This window comes from Bemisia tabaci, chromosome 1, assembly GCF_918797505.1.
Source record: "Bemisia tabaci chromosome 1, PGI_BMITA_v3".
Lineage (NCBI taxonomy): Eukaryota > Metazoa > Arthropoda > Insecta > Hemiptera > Aleyrodidae > Bemisia > Bemisia tabaci.
In genome coordinates this window covers 35478713-35497180 of record NC_092793.1, presented here as the reverse complement: position 1 = coordinate 35497180, position 18468 = coordinate 35478713, and the positions used below count along the sequence as shown (strand labels likewise).

The 18468-nt window shown below is 38.9% G+C and overlaps 1 protein-coding gene across 23 annotated transcripts in view; it reads right to left on the bottom strand.

Annotated features, from left to right (window-relative positions):
* LOC109038096 (calcitonin gene-related peptide type 1 receptor) overlaps positions 1-16307 on the bottom strand; it is a 506731-nt gene extending 490424 nt beyond the window's left edge. For 4 of the 23 annotated variants that reach the window (XR_011899882.1, XR_011899881.1, XM_072300421.1 and 1 more), the window contains exons 1-2: positions 15854-16307; positions 9343-9825 (exon numbers count right to left, since the gene is read on the bottom strand). The gene's annotated coding sequence lies outside the window, so the exon portion shown is untranslated. Of the gene's footprint in view, positions 1-8425; positions 8715-9342; positions 9826-11107; positions 11230-14467; positions 14567-15853 lie in introns of those variants that run through there. The other 19 variants (XM_072300375.1, XM_072300426.1, XM_072300427.1 and 16 more) reach the window with 16 other exon arrangements.
* Positions 16308-18468: the final 2161 nt, after the last annotated feature.

Here is an 18468-nt window from a genome sequence, read left to right as displayed (position 1 = left end):
ATGTGGCTGAGTAATGCATCTCTCGTAAGTCAAGCGCGGGGATGCTAGAATCAGTGTAAGCACAACATATTTTTTCTGACGCCATAGACAAAATTTTTTCACGTAGGTATTTCACCCCGCCTCGGGGCTATGCCAATCTTCTTTCCTCAAAATCTCTCGATATTTTTCTCACGTGATCGCGTTAAATAAAATATACTCTATACCATCTGCAGGTTTATTCCCAGTTTTTTTTTTTTTTTTTTTTTTTACATCGCGGGTTGCGAAAAGGAGTTTTAAAAAGTATGCAGTTCAATTTGGAGAAACAGCTTCTACTTATACTTCCTTATGTTCGTAAAGCTTCCTTAGGTAAAATTCCCGACACCATATCTCCAATACCAATTGACAAGCTGGCGGACTATACCTATTACGAGGAGAAACCACCAAAAAAGGGAATTTTGCTGCAACTTGCCGACGATGGAAAATATTCGGGTTCCACCGCTAGGAGGTGAAACTAGGAGCTTTGAAGAGTCACTAGGCCAAATTTCAACGCCGAAGCACATTTTCTTTTATTTTCGCGAAACTTGGTTTCAGGGGTTGTCTATGATGAGTTTCGTCGTTTTTGAAGATGGATCAATCTCAGTAACAACACTTAGCGTTCAAGTTTCTCTCTCTTACTCGATAAAAACACGACTTTCTCTGTTAACCTCTTGAAGTGCTGCTTCTGGAGGACAAGTCTCATCAAAAACTTCAGGAGGAGTATGGTTTTTTGCTTTCAAAATGGTGTTGAAACCTCTGTATGGCTCCAAACCGCCATCGCCATATTGGATAGAACTGATGAAAATAATGGGGGGGAAATGCATTTTTGTGAACGAGAGTGGTTACAGATAATTTACTGAACTAGCAGATATCATTTGAATGTGATACAGAAATATTCAAAACATTGCTGTGGAAAATTTGGGCCTAAAACGCGCTGTTGCCGCATTGATCCCCCTTTTACCGTTCCAGCCGGTGACTGCCGCTGGGCGTCCAGCCGAAGTTCGAACAATAAATCAATGTAGAACGAAGAAAAACATTCAACCACTTATGTCATGAGTAAATCATGTTCCCTGCAAGATTTACTCCAAAAATTGACAGAGTTAGCCGTGCATTGCCCGTGAAAATCACCCATCTTCAAAAACGACGAACTCGCCAGGCAACCCCTTAAACCAAGTTTCGCCAAAATAAAAGAAAATAAGCTACAACGTTGAAATTTGGCCTAGTGACTCTTCATAGCTTCTAGTTACACCCTCTTTCGAAGGAACCCGGATATTTTCCACCGTTGCCAAGTTACAGCGAAATTCCGGAGTTTTTTTGGATTCCTCCTCGTAAAGGTTGTAAGGTTGGACAATCCTCGTGTGGTTGTTTATTTGCGAACTGCCTATAGACGTCAAAAGTAAAGAACTAGGGCTAGAAACGGCCACAGGATTTAAAATAAAAATTTTGCGATGCAACAAATGGCCAACAATTTTAGGTCTTTAGACCTCCAGATCAGGTTGTTGCGATTCACCAAAAACTGCAAACTGGTACCTACCTAAATACCTCCTCCCACTTCAAGGCATCCTTTGACAACACCGACGCCGACCGTATTACGATTGCGCTACCTACACGCTTTTTGGTATAAGTATTTGGATAATCTTTCTTATATATAAAGTAAAGGTCACATTTGGCGGTTTTCCGGGAATGGGAGTCGTACCGTTTGTCCGATCTTCCCTATTTGTGTAGGTACAGGTCCTCTCCAGTTCAGTGGGTGACACTGGCTACTTCAATTTTATCCCGGTCGCGATTTCGAGATTTTATCTTCAAAAATGGGAAAATTGGGGAGAGAAACGGGCTCACGGTTGCTAAGCAACCGCCGCCGCAGCATCGCCGTATATGCGATCATCGATACATACGATTATCGATACACGCGATTATCGATACAAGTGATAATCCATGTGTATCGCAGTTTGATGTGTTTGCTGTGTTTGATGTGATTGTTTTGTTTGATATTTTTGTTGAGTTTCATGTGATTGTTGTGTTTGATATGTTTGTTGTGTGTGTTGTGTTTTATTTTTGTTTTTGTCTTTGATGTGTTTGCTTGATGTATTTTTGTGTTTTTTGTGTATTATGTGTTTTTTATGTTTGATGGGCTGTTTGTGTTTGATGTGTTTTTTGTTTTTGGTGTGTTTTTTTTTGTGTTTTTTGTTTATTTGTGTTTGATGTTTTTGTTGTGTTTGATGTGATTGTTGCGTTTGATGTGTTTGTTTAGTTTGGTTTTTGTGTTTGGTGTGTTGTTTTTTATGTGTTCTTTATGTTTGATGTATTTGTTGTGATTTTTTGTTTTTTGTGTTTGATGTGTTGTTGTTCGATGTGTTTTTTGTGTTTCATGTGTTGTTTGTGTTTGATTTGTTGTTTGTGTTTGATTTGTTTTTTTGTTTGTTGAGTTTGATGTGTTTTTTGTATATTTCATGACAATTCCCATGAGAAATTTTTAGCAGGGGCCGCATGCATAGTGGACTGAAAATATGAGCTCGTCTTTGGCGCGTCCATCTCCTTCGTCATCGTTACCTCCAGCCGGTGGCGCCATCATGTCACTGTCGAATAATATTACAAACCCAGAAAGTAACACAAGCCTTATCTCCGTAGGCACAGAAACTGATTCTGAATTGGACTTACCACATCAAAGGCATATGCATTAATTAGCGAAATTTATGTTCTTAAAGAGGCTAACGGCTGTTGAACCAATGTGAACAAATCATTAGTAAATCAAGTGGAGGCTCTTAGCACTGACTTGTACCAAGTTAAGTCTGAATTTCTATCCTTCCAAAAAAGCAAAATTGAGATGCAAAATCAGTTAAAAAGAAAAAAGTTGAAAGAAAAAGGAGTTATCTATGATTTTAGTTTTAGTCTTAGAAATACGTGTATTTCAAAAAACTTTCGAAGAATATAAGTCTCCTACAATCTTGGTAAATCTATGTGCGCCACTTCATGTAAATTTAACTGCAATTCACCGACTTTTTCACACATCCGCTTCGTTTCTAATAACCATGAAACTCAAAACGGCATGTGAGGTGTCAACTTTTATTTAATTTGAGGCGTAGAATAGAAACATCTTTTGTAAGTGTCATTCATGCGTCAGTGGACGTTGATGAGAAATTGCAATTTATTGAAATTTTATCTGTATACTTAAAATCGCGTTCGATAAAATCGAAATTTTATCTTAATTTATCGCAATTTTTTTCCCGACAATATTTCGATAAATCGCCGTCGATAAAATCGCGATTTTATTGCAATTTAATGCGATGAAATCGCAATTTATCGCGATTTTTTATCCGATAATATTGCAATAAATCGACGTCAATAAAATCGCGATACATTCTCCGATTAAATCGCAATTTATCGCGATCACTGCTACTTGGGTCGCACTCTTTGTCGCAGCCGTTGTCTTTACGGAAATAGCGACGACCGGTGCCCGGCCGCATAATATCCCACAAACTGGCGGGTGGATCGCGAAATCCTTCCTCACCCAGCGCCTGGGGGTCGAGAGGGATTTCCGTGCGGAATCTCAGGGTGACGCGGCCAATCGTTTCCGAGATCCACTGATAGGTACGTGAGTGAGTAAATCAATGTAAGTGTCTTTCATTAGTTTAGACTCTCAAAAAATCCAAAGAGTTGCTGCTCATTCTAGAGTCCCTTCATACGGAGAGTCAAGACAATACGAATCCATTGCTGATTGGTTCCTTTATTTTAGGTCTCCTTAATGTCACAAACGGGAATAAAGATTACATTTTCACCAATTGCAAAGATTATAAACTGGAATGGACACCGAGGAATTGGAGGCACGGCAAGGAACTAATGAAATTAGAGGGAATGGAAACTGGAATACGGGAATGGGTATCAGAGATTACAGAAAACGTCCGATTTGTGAAATCTTTATTCTCATTTGTGAAATCCATAATAGGCCGCGCTGTCTCAACTCTCTCTAGGTGTAAAGGGACTCTAGAGTGAGCTAGAACAGGAATATAAAGATTACATAAATTTAACGTTTTTCGTTAACTTTGATCAACTCATTCCCGAATTCCCATCTCCGTCCCTTCTGTAATTCCGTTTGTTATGCAGCAATCACACGCTGCATGTGGGTGCTGAATGTGGCTTGAATGTGGAAGTCATCGGCCCGATGCCTGAATTTTGGGTGCGGTGGCGTTTGCGGACGTGGCGTTTGCGGATTCTCATATTTTGACGGTGGCGATTGCGGACAGGCGGAACAGGGCCGGTGGACTTTGCGGACCAGAGAATTTCGGCGGTGGCGATTGCGGACGGAGGGGTAGGCACCTACATATGCAAAGAGAAAAATTAACGAAGAGGCTCTGGATTCCTTTCCGTGGATGTAGAATGAAAAAAATATTAGTATTAAAAATTAGTATTATAATAGTATAAAATCATGTGAGCAATGAACATGCAGTAAATTTTAAATTTTTTTTTGTCATTTTAAATTTATTGCCTTTCAGTAATTTTGGACTAGAATTTACAACATGTTTTTCATCCTAAAAATGGACTGAAACTGACGATTTTTCAGTTTCTTGATTTCTGATATGCCTATTTTAAAAATGTACTGTATGTTCACTGCTCATATGTTTTTATACTAATATAATGTTTCATACTGATATTTTTTTCATTCTACATCCACGGAAAGGAATCCAGAGCCTCTTCGGTAATTAGTGTATTTTCCGAAGGAAATACACTATTGCGTTCTCCCCTGATGTCAGACCTGGACCATAGACCATGTAATGAGCATCGATCATGGGTCGTAGATTACGAATGCATGCCGTTTGAATTCATGTTCATACATATATATATTTTTTTTATATTACATATTTATATATCTGTTTATTTATGTATGTATTTCCGACTCATCGTGGTTTTTCCGATTTTTGCTTGGTTATATTTCCCTCATTTTAAAAAATTTTCGAGTGAAACTCTTTGCGATGTAAAGAAGAGGAACAGGACTACCATTCTGCGACAAAAAAACGGAGATCGAAGTTGTCCGAATGGTGGGGGCGAGAAGTGGGGGGAGGTTCAATTTTGTGGGCGCGATAACTAGCGCAAATTAAAAGCTTTCCCCCGAAATTTTTACAGAGGGAAGATCTTACTTAGTTCTAGGCTGGCATTGAATTTGAGCGAAATCGGTCGAGCCGTTTAAAAATGGCGAGCTTTGAAAGTTTTAGGCGGGAGGTGTGCGGCAAAAGAGGAGGGAAGCCGCACAGTGGGTCACGACCTGAAAATTGGTGGACAAGACGGCAATGTTGTCGCACAGTGGGTCACGAACTGAAAGTTGGTGGACAAGACGGCAATGTTGTCGCACAGTGGGTCACGAACTGAAAGTTGGTGGACAAGACGGCAATGTTGTCGCACAGTGGGTCACGAACTGAAAATTGGTGGATAAGACGGCAATGTTGTCGTACAATGGGTCACGAACTGATGAACTGATAATTCGCGGACACGATTGCTATATTGCCGCACAGTGGGTTACAGACTGATAATTGGTGGACAAGACGGCAATGTTGTCGCACAGTGGGTTATGGAGATTCATCCATCGTCATTCAAGCTTGCCACAGCGTTTGTTGACATTTTTTCATATCAGACATTACATGAGGATTGTTGTTGCAATCTGGCGACATGAAGTCCTTATTCGAATAATCAATGCCTCCATAAGTGTAGGTAAACGTAAATTCAACCTCCAAAGATTGATAACTCCCCGCCCCCGCCCCTCCCTTCGGAAAATACACTCTTCCTGCGGTGGACGCGCGGGTCACTTAAAAGACAGAACAACTGAAGCCGGACACTGAAACTAAAAAACGCGCGCGAAGCGCGCGTCCCGGGGGGGCTTGGGGGAGCGAAGCCCCCCCCCCCCCAAAAAACCGGCGCGGAGCGAAGCGGAGCGCCGGTTTTTTTTCTCTTTGCATATGTAGGTGCCTACCCCTCCGTCCGCAATCGCCACCGCCGAAATGCTCTGGTCCGCAAAGTCCACCGGCCCTGTTCCGCCGGTGCGGTGGCGTTTGCGGACGTGGCGTTTGCGGATTCTAAGAAACGGGTGGCGTTTGCGGATTCTCATATTTTGACGGTGGCAATTGCGGACATGTGGAACAGGGCCGGTGGACTTTGCGGACCGGAGAATTTCGGCGGTGGCGATTGCAGACGGAGGGGTAGGCACCTACATATGCTGCCCCCCACCCCTTCGCTGTATATTAAAGAGAAAAATTGCCGGAGAGGCTTTGGATTCCTTGCCGTGGATGTAGAATGAAAACAATATTAGTATTAAACATTAGTAGTATATTAGTATAAAAACATATGAGCTGTGAACATACAGTAAATTTTTAAAAACAGGCATATCAGAAATCAAGAAACTGAAAAATCGTCAGTTTCAGTTCATTTTTAGGATGTAAAACATGTTGTAAATTCTAGTCCAAAATGACTGAAAGTCAAAAAATTACAACGAAAAATGAAAACACATTTTAATTTTTTGACTTTCAGTAATTTTGGACTAGAATTTACAACATGTTTTTCATCCTAAAAATGAACTGAAACTGACGATTTTTCAGTTTCTTGATTTCTGACATGCCTGTTTTTAAAAATTTACTGTATGTTCACAGCTCATATGTTTTTATACTAATATACTACTAATGTTTAATACTAATATTGTTTTCATTCTACATCCACAGCAAGGAATCCAGAGCCTCTCCGGTAATTTGTTCTCTTTAATATCAAGCGAAGGGGTGGGGGACAGCATATGTAGGTGCCTACCCCTCCGTCCGCAATCGCCACCGCCGAAATTCTCCGGTCCGCAAAGTCCACCGGCCCTGTTCCGCATGTCCGCAATCGCCACCGTCAAAATATGAGAATCCGCAAACGCGACCCGATTCTTAGAATCCGCAAACGCCACGTCCGCAAACGCCACCGCACCGTTCCGCCTGTTCGCAACCGCCACCGTCAAAATATGAGAATCCGCAAACGCCACCCGATTCTTAGAATCCGCAAACGCCACGTCCGCAAACGCCGCACCGCACCGAATTTTGCGGGGGACGCGCAAAATTCAGCAACGATTCTCAGCAACCGTAGGACTAATGTTGAATCAGTCTGAACTATTCGAGTAGATTTGATACACATCTGGATGAAAATAACTCGAATTTGCTAAATTTTAGCCGTTCGGCGATGACTGTTGACTTCCACATCAGCTGCTAAATTCAGCGTGTGATTGCGGCATATGTACGGTGGCTTAGTGCACGTGCGCTGCAAATCGGGATTCAGTTTTGCCACTTTGGGAGGTCAAGATGATTTTTTAAGAGTTTTGAGTCGAAGAGGCATTTCCAAAATGGTGGCTGATCCAAGATGGTGGCCATTCACCCACATAGCACAGAATCTAATGTCAATACTGATACATATTGTTGGATGTTGACATGATATCACCAACACTAATGCAATATGATATTAAGATTGTCGGTTAAAAGGTATACCGCGTCAGTATGAATATAACACTGATACCTTCAATATATCAAACAACAGTATTGAGTCAATGCTGACGAGGTAAAAAAAAAAAATAACGCACGAAAAGAAATTAACACGAAAAAATGAAAAAGAAATATAGGAAGAAAAAGAAGCCTAAGAAAACACGGTGTTAATCAAAGTTATGATGAAAGTCGAGCCGCGCACTGATGCTATGCATGCTATAACAGCCTTAACAGGCGTACTTTGACCCTGCTCTCCATCTGTTCCCTGTGGCGCAGCGGCTAAGTGCTGGGCTACGGCGGGCGCGGTCCGGGTATTTTACGCTACTAAACGTCGCAGGACATCAAGTAAGTGGTTTATAATATTCAATACTTGTATACTTGTGTAATTCATGTTTCAAATGTAGGTAATATATGTGCTGCAGTACTATGAAAATGACGGTCATCGTCTGAACTTTCATATCTACTTGACAGAGTGCGCTGAGTGTACAGACGTGCATACAGAAGCAAGTAGTGCCGTTAATCGTTGATAGGGCGCATGGTATTAAACATTCCGATAAAATATTTTTAAAATATTTTCAAAATAATTTCGGTAATATATTTTTAAAATATTTAGATGAAGGGAACATCAAAATATTGTGACAATATTTTGAAAATATTTCTGTGCTATCTGGGAAAGCTATGTTTCTTTAAGTGCAATTTTGTAACCTCAGCTTTTAAAAAGCTGGTGCTGTGAAATGGCACCCAGAGAAATGCTGCTTTTCCTTCTAAGCTGGAAATAAGAGTAAAAATTTTGAAGTACCGCAATGCGGTTTTGTATTTTTGCGCCCAGGCCATTTAGGTACCTATGCTTTCTTGGAGTAACATCAAGGTTACTGCAATATTACATCAATATTACGAAGAACATACTAGTATTGCATACGTACCTGTCAGTGTCAAGGTAGTAATGCATACATATTGTCGGTGTCCTGCAGTGTTCTGATGACCTTGTCATAACCCTGATTTCCATATGAAATCAACCTTTTCGGCCAATACTGTAACAATATTTTGACAGCTCCAAATCAGTAACTAATAAATACTGGCATAGTCTTGATATAATATTAAATCAGGATACATCAGCATTATATAAATACTGACACTACTGACGTGTCAGTACTATTGTAGTATTATATCAATATTCTGTGCTATGTGGGCAAAAAGGCGCCCGGACGCGTACTTTGAGTCGTCATAGCTGTCGCTATTAGTAGCGCATCATCATAGGGATTTTCCGGGATCCAAACAATATCATTGGCATACATTCTTTCAATGCTACCAATGCGAAGAAATCGATATATATTGCTTTTCTGTGACGTGGCACTAATAGCGTCTATAGATCGAGATCGACAGAACCGATTTAATTTTTTGTTGTTTAATTGTTTCTTGTTTGAAAAATTTAAAGGTTTATAATAAAAAATCATAAAAATTTTTATTGTAACAATATACAGGGTGCTTTTTTCACAAAAACCGGTTTCTGTGCATCGAAAAAAAAAACTAGTAATCCATATAACTTTTAAAATCGCATTATTAAAGTCACTTTAAATATGTATCACGTTAAAGAGCGTATTTTAGGCTTTGCAACGATAAATTACTAGGTGGGTCTATGTTTCATGGTTTCCGCACCACTGCGATCCGCGCGGCGGCGGTACAGCGCTTGTGAACACAACACGTGTGAACCGAGACGAACAAAATGTACTCCGGTAAGCACATGGAAAGTGAACAATGCTGACGTCATGAAGCCAGTGTCGCCATATACAACACTAATGATCTAAGTGAATACCTAACTCTTGAACAAATGTTATCTTACCTTATTTCTTGTGAACTCCTGCGTCGAAATAAGAAGATTAAAAGTCACTCCAATTTTCAAATCTACAAGAGTCACATGCGCGAAAAAAACAACCAGAATCAAAGTGACGCACCGTTACTTCTAGTTTTTAAAATTCACGATTGGAATTGAAATTATCCGTTGTGTTAGGTAAAATTAAACTCGATCATAAAAGATCGTTAGAAAACTATTTTTGAAAAGAATAAAAACTGACACATTTCAAGGCGCACTGCGGTATCTTTGTAGATACCCACCATATGGTTTGGAAGGTTTCACATTTCCGCGATCTAAATAGTACTTAGGTGTAGACTTGCAATGTTCAAAACTATTTTTCTGATATTTGTCACCTCTGAACGTTAAGTTTTTTAAACTTCTGCGTAGTTTCATCGAATTTGAGATAGCATCCGTTCAAAGTATTATGAATGATAGTACTCGATTTAGATTGACTAGTGAGCTTAGTCTTACCTGTGCAAACGACACGAGCAAACACATTTTTAAGTGGTTACAACAGCAGAGGAAAAGGGAAAAAGGGGAAAAGTACGAGGTCTGTTAGATTAGAAACCGGATTTTTGTCATAACTAGCCTACAATGCGTCCAAATTACGTTTTCTTGAGCTTTTCTGATAGCTGAAAATATATTTAAGAACGCTACGTTCACAAATTTGAAAAATCGTAATTATCTTCGTTGGTATGTGGCTTGAAGTAAGGCAACCTCAAGGGTGTTTTGCGATTTTTATGTTTGACCGAACTTGTCTCTCTTTTTCCGGTCTTGCACAACATTTTTCAACCCACAAGGACGATTGGAGTTTCGTCTCCATATCGTAGCCGTACCCTAAAGTATTGTCACCGAAAATTATCCAATCCAAAAATGTAGGATCATTGTTAGAACGTTCAAGCAGCTAAAGGTAATTTGACATTTGGTTGGATTTTCGTTCAAAGGACAACAATCAAGGGGCAAGTGTACCTGAAACTCGATGCGTGTCTACATATTCTATCAAAATTGTATGTACAGAGCCTTCAGAAATATGACTTTGTTCAACAAGCTCGAAACGACCATTTTCGAGCACTTTTGCCCGCATTTCTTCCACGTGACAAATGTCAGTCGCCGTTGAGGGTCGATTATTCCCACGCTCCTCATCTTTAACGAACTCCTGACCAGTTTTGAATCGTTTAACCCATTCAAAACAGTGGGAACATCTCATACAATGATCACGGTAAACTTTTCTTAGCATATACCAAAAGTTTCGGTACAAGGTATACCGAGTTGAAAACAAAATTTAGTGTTGAATCTTTGCTCTGTCAGTGATCGCATGCTAAAATCGCAAAACGCACCTGACTTACTCGTATTCAAGATGACACAGAATAAACACTGATCAAAATAAACAAAATCTGTGAACGTAGCGTTCTTAAGTATATTTCCAGCTATCAGGAAAGCTCAAGAAAACCTAAATCGGGCGCATTGTGGGCTAGTTATGACCAAAATCCGGTTTCTAATCTAACAGACCTCGTATAAGGGTAAAATGTATTCTCTGCGGACGGAAACGTAAATACACGAGTCTGTCGACAACCATGGTAGCAAAAAAATCTGCATACAATTTTCAATGCGATTTCAGTCTTTCATTTTCCATATACTATTCAATTTATTTTGTGCTCAGAATCACAAGTGATTCGTTGAATTTACCTTAATTTTGATGCATATACTTTTTCATGACTTTTTCTTTGACGTTAAGTCCACAAATTATACTTACTTAAAAAAGAACAAAAAGGGGTTTTTGACTTGTCACTGCTGGTAGGAGATGTAAAATTACCACCTTTTTGGAAGATTTAACCAAGTGGAATCTATTAGCCAGCCGTAGGATATTCTGCAAATCTCCCAGATAAGACAGAAATATTAAGCCAATATTTAGACAATATTGTTTTGATATTTATGCCAGCATTGGGCCAATATTGTTTAAATATTGAGCAAATGTTAAAAGTGTACACCATATTTCCTCTTGGAATAAATACTGTACCAATACTTTGTATGGGAATATTGCTGAAATACTACTTTGAACAGTATTTATCAAAAGTTTTTCTGGGAATACTGTTACAATACTTCTTTTGACAGTATTGATCTAATACTTTGGCTGAGAATACTTAGCCAGTACTTCAAAGAGAAGTATTTGGTTAACAATTTCAAAATATGATATCAATATTGAGACAATACTACACCAATATTGAATCAATTTAGGGGTTCGCAGCTAGGGAATTAGAAGGCACATTAGAAATTGTTTACCTACCTTGGGGATTGAACCCGGGACCTACCTAACACTAACTGACGACCCTAGCGATTGAGCTATGCCAAACGATGCTTATAAATGACGCAAAACCGGTATTTAACGTCGATTTTAACGGGCAACTAGGATATTTTCAATCCGCCTGGATTTGTCCGTGTATTTATTTTACTTTTTACTTTACTATATTTTTTAAATTTATTTTATCGTTTTACTTCGTTTTATTTCCTTACTGACTCTATTTTTTTCTCCACTCTATTTTATTTTTTCAAGAAGTACATTTTTTTTCTTTAATTATTAACTTCTTATTCCTTTACTTTGTTTTATGTTTCACTGTAATTTACTTTAATACTTCATCATGATTTTTTTTGACTTCAGTTAACTCTTTAAATTCATTCTATTCTTTAACCTCATTTAGATTTTTCCCTTACACTTTATTTTTTTCTTCATCTCATTTTTTACTTCATCTCCTTGCTTCCTCTAATGTTCTACTTCAATTTAGTGTTTGACTTCATTTTATCATTTATTTGATTTACTTTATTTTATTTCTCTTCTATTGTCTCTGTTATTGTATTATTTCCACCATTCTATTATTTTCTTTATTTTTTCCTCTTTAAATTTTTCATTTTCATTATGGGAGTGGTCGGCCTAAAGGGGAGAAGAGACAGTATATAGCGCTAGTGGGAGAGAGAGAGGTGCGCGTGACTTAGGGCCCTACTGAAGCTCCGGTGTGGAGTGCTTTGAGCACTCATGCAAAACATCTCAGTACCTATGCACTGACACTCCGGATTTTCCGTCGGACGGAATCAACGATTTTTAACAGTGTACACCATTAATCTTTTTGGCATTAATACTGCGCCAATATTTTGGCTGGAAATGTTGTTACAATATTTCCATAAGAATATTGTTTATATACTTTGCAATGTAAAATGTAAGGTATTCAGTCCGAAAATACTGATTCAATATTTGAGAGAAATCTTCGCTGAGTATTCAAAAAATATTTAATCAATATCGAGATAGTATTGACTGCAATATTTATAAGATATTGAGTTCAACTGTGTAAGAAAGTCCTGACCCGTGCATTTTGATGTCTTTCTCATAAAAACTATGCAGGTGCGATTGCCATAATCTCACAGCTGCACAGCTACTAAGTGCAAGTTCTACAGGAGAGCAATAAGCACACAGGATCAAGAATCTCTACTTCAGTTGAATTTAAATGTTTCATTTGAAATTTGAAATATCAAAAAATAAACAAATAAATAGATAAATATATAGATAAATAAATAAATAAATAAATAAATAAATAAATAAATAAATAAATAAATAAATAAATAAATAAATAAATAAATAAATAAATAAATAAATAAATAAATAAATAAATAAAAATAAACTACCAGATGAGAATGAATGATAACATTCGTATTCAATGATTATATCCACAACAGTACATGCATTACAAATGAAACAAAAGAAGAAAAAAACTGAGATTAAGCACAAATACACTGAAAATGACCTCAAGGAGGTGGAAATTCAACAATTTCTTGGGAGGCAAAATATATATATATATATTATATTATATTAAACTTTGACAACAACTGCAATAACTTTTATGAATAATAAGGTTTAAAAAATGGACAATTGTTCAGAAAGAACACATTTGAGGTAAAGTCTCAAATCTAAGCCTTATTATGTTTAATACCTTTCGTGCCCATTATGGGCAGGCATTTAGTATGATGACTTATATCGATTAGGATATCGAAAATATTTTATAAATATTTTGATTAGCAGTATTATTGTTTTAAATATTTTCAAAATATTTCGAAAATACCTACTAATGCATTATTGCATTACCGTCTTTTAAAATATTTTGAAAATGTATATCAGATATTTTAAATATAAATATTATATGTATTAATATTTTAAAAATACTCTCACAATATAAATTTTTACAGTATTAACGTACAAATGTTTTGAAAATATTTTTATAATATTTTAGGTAAACATATTACTTTTAAAAATACTAAATAAAGATTCTTTGAATATTTTTTTTAAAAAATAATTTTGATTAAAATATTATCAAAATATTGTCAGTTTTGTGTAAATATTGCGACAATACTGACAATATTTTCCCAATATTGTAAGAATGTTATGTCTTATCTGGGCTAATCAGATATCGCACGATGATTGACTATATCAGTACCTACATCAGGGTTGATTTTTTTTTGTTTCTCCTAATTTTTTCCTCCAAGTAGCTCTATAGGGATTTAAGGTGCCCGTCCACAGGAAAAACTGTTCGACAAACAGGGCCTCACGAGACGTTTAACAGAATCTCTCTCGCCCTCTCTCCCCCTCCCCCTCTCCCTCTCCCTCTCCCTCCCCCTCTCCCTCCCCCTCTCCCTCTCCCTCTCCCTCTCCCTCGCCCTCGCCCTCCCCCTCTCCCTCTCCCTCTCCCTCTCCCTCTCCCTCACCCTATCTCTCCCCGTATTTTTTAATTTTTTTTCTTATTGGTGGAGAGTAAGTCAACGGCTAAAAGCTTGTACAAGACCTCATTCATATCGCTAAAAGTACAATTAAAACAATTGTATCTATCTAGATTGTAAGACATTTGCATAGACTTTGCAATACTGGTAATGAACTAAAGGTTTTCCGTCCTCAGCTTTCTTGCGATTTTTTTTCGAGGGGGAGAGGGAAGGTGGAGGGAGAGAGGGGGGGAGAGAGAGGGGGAGAGAAGGGGGAGAGAAGGGGGAGAGAGGGGGAGAGAGGGGGAGAGGGGGGAGAGGGAGGGAGAAAGAGAGATCAATTCCTCTTCGACCGTATAATCAGACCTTCACATACTTACTCTCCAAGTGAGATGTCGAGGGAAATTAGTAGCGAGTAGTTTCAGCCCCAGCAGCGACCTTGGTAGCACATTATATTAAATATTTGCCACCAAAACTTCATAAGGGTATTCCACAGAAAAATAATAATAATGAGAGGGGATCTGAGCATGTCTTACTAGGTCATACAAGGGGGAGGGGAACAAACCCAGTTTTCCTTAGGCATCTCACTAAAATATATATTTAATTCAATTTAATTCAGCCCGGAATGATATACCACTAAAAAAAACTAACCCGGGGGAAAATGCTACAAATTGAGGAAATATGCGAAGACGTGTCATCTAAATTCTCGGGCCTTTTTAATCGAAAATAAGAAACTAAGGAAAGAAGTTTAAGATGTGGCTATATCACAGACCGTATTAGAAAATAATTATACTAATTATTATTATGAACTAATTCACGTTGGATAGATGAATAATTCGTCTGTCCTGAGGATAGAGCGAATTTGTCTCCAAAACGTCAGCTTGTAAAATGTAGTGTATAAATATTGCAAAATGTAAATGAAAAGGTTGAAAAGTACTCGTGAATTTCGTTTATATATATATATATATATATCCTACAGAAAGTTCGTACCCCTCTCTCCCCTCGTAACTTTTAAACGGGTAGAGATACAAAAACGAAACTTTGGGAATGTTTCTATCTCGAGGAGGACCATCTTCAAGGAGGATCAAAATGTAAAGTGATTTCATTTTACCGTTTAAATTTCGTTCTTCTTTTAACTTTGCTCGAAATTTGGGGACTTGAATTGCAAAGTTGAACTAATTTTGAACTTATCGAGATAATGTTGGGGCAAAGTTAGGAAAAGTTGGCTCATTTCGCGGGAAAATCGTATGACCTTTGAGCTGACGTATTTGGGGGTCCGAAACCCCCCTTAAAATTAGTATGAAGTGATTTCTATGATTGCCGCATAAAAGTGCCTGCAAGTTGATAAAATTTCCTGTTTTATTTTTTTCGCCACGATAATTTGAACCGGATTTAAGATTTTTTGAAAATAGGTCAAATTTGACTTTTAATGTATCATAACTCGGTCAAAAATTAAGATATTGATCTGCGGTTAGCGCCAAAAATTCTTAGTTTTAGCTGTTCTTTCCAATTACATATCACAAATTCGGGGTTGCCGTTTGAAAAAAAAAGTTTGGGGCCCCTCCGTCCCTTCCCAAGGGAGGGGCAACCCTCTTGAACATGGTCCTCTGGAGATAGAAAAATTCCCAAAGTTTCGTCCCTCAATCTCAAACCGTTCAAAAGTTATCAGGAGGGGGGGGGGGGGGTTACGGACTTTTGGGACATCCTACATGATTTTTTAAGAAAATAATTTTTCAGATTTTCTCTGCTATGTTCTACAAACTTTGGGTGTAGTCACGCCAGTTTTACAGAATTCCAAAGGGTGAGGTGTGAGGTTGCCGTGCGACGTTTTACAGGGATAGTCTAAAAGTCGGCCAAACGCCTTACGTATATAAGACTTGAGCGGCTCTGATTATGAGCAAGGCCACTGGAGTGTCGGTGGGGTGAGAGAGAAGTCATATGTCCCGTATCGGATAGTTCTAGGGAGGTGGAGAGCCGGATGACAAAGGAACACTACGCGTAAACGTTGACACTTGTTGCGTTTCGGGAGTGGCGGGGGGACGAATAGCAGGCGAAGGCGAGAGCGCGGGCACGGGGCTCCGCGTCTCGTCACGTCGCGACGTGGTTATCGAGGAGCGGACGACGTAGAGGACCACACGGGAGACGCGAGAGGGTGACGCAGCGGCCGACTGGCATTCGACTGAAGCGCCGCGCTGAAAGCGCTATGAAACGCGAAGAACTTCACGAGGTGGCGAAGTGGGGGAGGGAGATTGAGACCGCCTGCGCACGCCGACCGCGGTACTATGAGCTCAGTTAACTTTTCATTGATCAAAAATCATTACGGCTCCTGGTTTGAGTATCAATGCATTCAATATGGGCACCCCCCCCCCCATAATGTTGATGCGCTGAATCCCAATGGTAATCAGGAGGGGAGAGAGGATAAAACAATCCCGGGACGAAATAAGAAAAACTGTGATAGGAATTGAAGACGGTATAAGTAAAAAAAGGGTTCTCACCATGAGAGGCAAACACAGATATTTCGTTAGATTTCATTTACTTACATCAGTATATTTCTTTAATAATTTGACGTAAAGCCATTGTTTTTAACAACCCAAATATCTCCTGAAGTGTCTGTTTGTATACAGGGTTATCCAAAAGTCACCTACCACTCCTGTAACTTTTTTCCTAATTGAGATAGAAGTTTGAAACTTTGGAAATGTTCCTCGGTTTAAGGTAGCAACTTTTTGGTCCCCCCATAATTTTGGGGGGCGGCCCCCCTTAAGGGGGGCGGGGGCTAACTTTTTTTTTCAAATGACAACTCCCCTTTTGTGATACCTCATTCGAAAGACAATAAAAGAAGAAAATTTTTGGCGCAAACCGCAGGTCAAAATGTTGATTTTTGACAAAATGGCAGCCGGTCAAAGTTCAAAATGGCGGAAATTTAGCATCTCCGTTTTTTATCGGCGGATTGGTCTGAAACTCAGAATTCTAGGGTTTTTCGGGACGAGAAAAACGATTTTGGCATTAGTTTTCCAGAAATGTCAGTCCTTTTCAAAATGGCGACGGTTAAAATGGCGGCTTAGAGCGGGAAGTGGATATTTAGGCTGCTTATCGCCGGATTTGTATGAGACCTGATATCCGGAGGTATTTCGGCACGAGAAGAACGAATCTTTCATTGGATTTTTGGAATTTTTAAAAACTTTAAAATGGTGGCGAAGATTTGAACGGCCATGGTGGATGCGGATTTTCCGTTATTTTTCCGCCACCATTTTGACGATATTCAGTGTTTCCAAAATCTAATGGAAGATTAATTTTTTTCGAGCCAAAAACCACCAGAGTATTTACTTTCGTGCAAATCTATCGGTAAACAGCCTTGATATGGATTTTTCGTCATTTTTTTGCCGCCATTTTAAAGTTTTTAAAAATTCCAAAAACCCAATGAAAGATTAGTTCTTCTCGTGCCGAAATACCCCCGGATACCAACAAGGGGAACTTACGGACCTGCCGCCTCCGATTGGGCTGAATTTTTCTTTACAGACTCTATGGACCAATTCTAGAGGTCAATTTGAGCCGTTTTCCCGAATGCGTAATAGGAAGGGCGTAAAAAATTCCCAAAAGTTGCGTTTTCGGCGTGTGATTTGGTCGTGCGGCGCGTGGCAACACTGAAGCAGCCTCTAGTACCGCTTTATCGGCCGGAAGGTTTCAGCGGAGTCCGGAGCCCTACTGCACACGTATTGGTTCCATGATAATGATTTCCCGGGTTCGATCCTCGACTTTTTATTTTCCGCATGATCACGTAACATTTTATTTTTAATTCTTCATCCGCATGTATAAATCAAGCAGTTCCGATCACTACCCCCCCCCCCTCATTTTACGTACATTTTCCCCCGATATTTATTCACATTGGCCACATATAATCGTATGAAACTTCATTGATATAAATTAATGAATTAAAAAGCAAAAGAAAACCTTATTTATTACTACATTATCTTCCAATGTTTTCCTGGAAAAATATGTAATGTGGAAATAAATCGAAGAGCAACCCCAAACCCATGTGCATGCAAGGGTCACCAAGAAACACATTATTTTAGCCCTTTGCTTTTTAATTCATTAATTTATATCAATGAAGTTTCATACGATTATATGTGGCCAATGTGAATAAATATCGGGGGAAAATGTACGTAAAATGAGGAGGGGGGGATAGTGATCGGAACTGCTTGATTTATACATGCGGATGAAGAATTAAAAATTAAATGTTACGTGATCATGCGGAAAATAAAATGTCGAGGTACGAACCCGGGACATCACTATCATGGAACCAATACGTGTGCAGTAGGGCTCCGGACTCCGCTGAAACCTTCAGGCTGATAAAGCGGTACAAGAGGCTGCTTCAGTGTT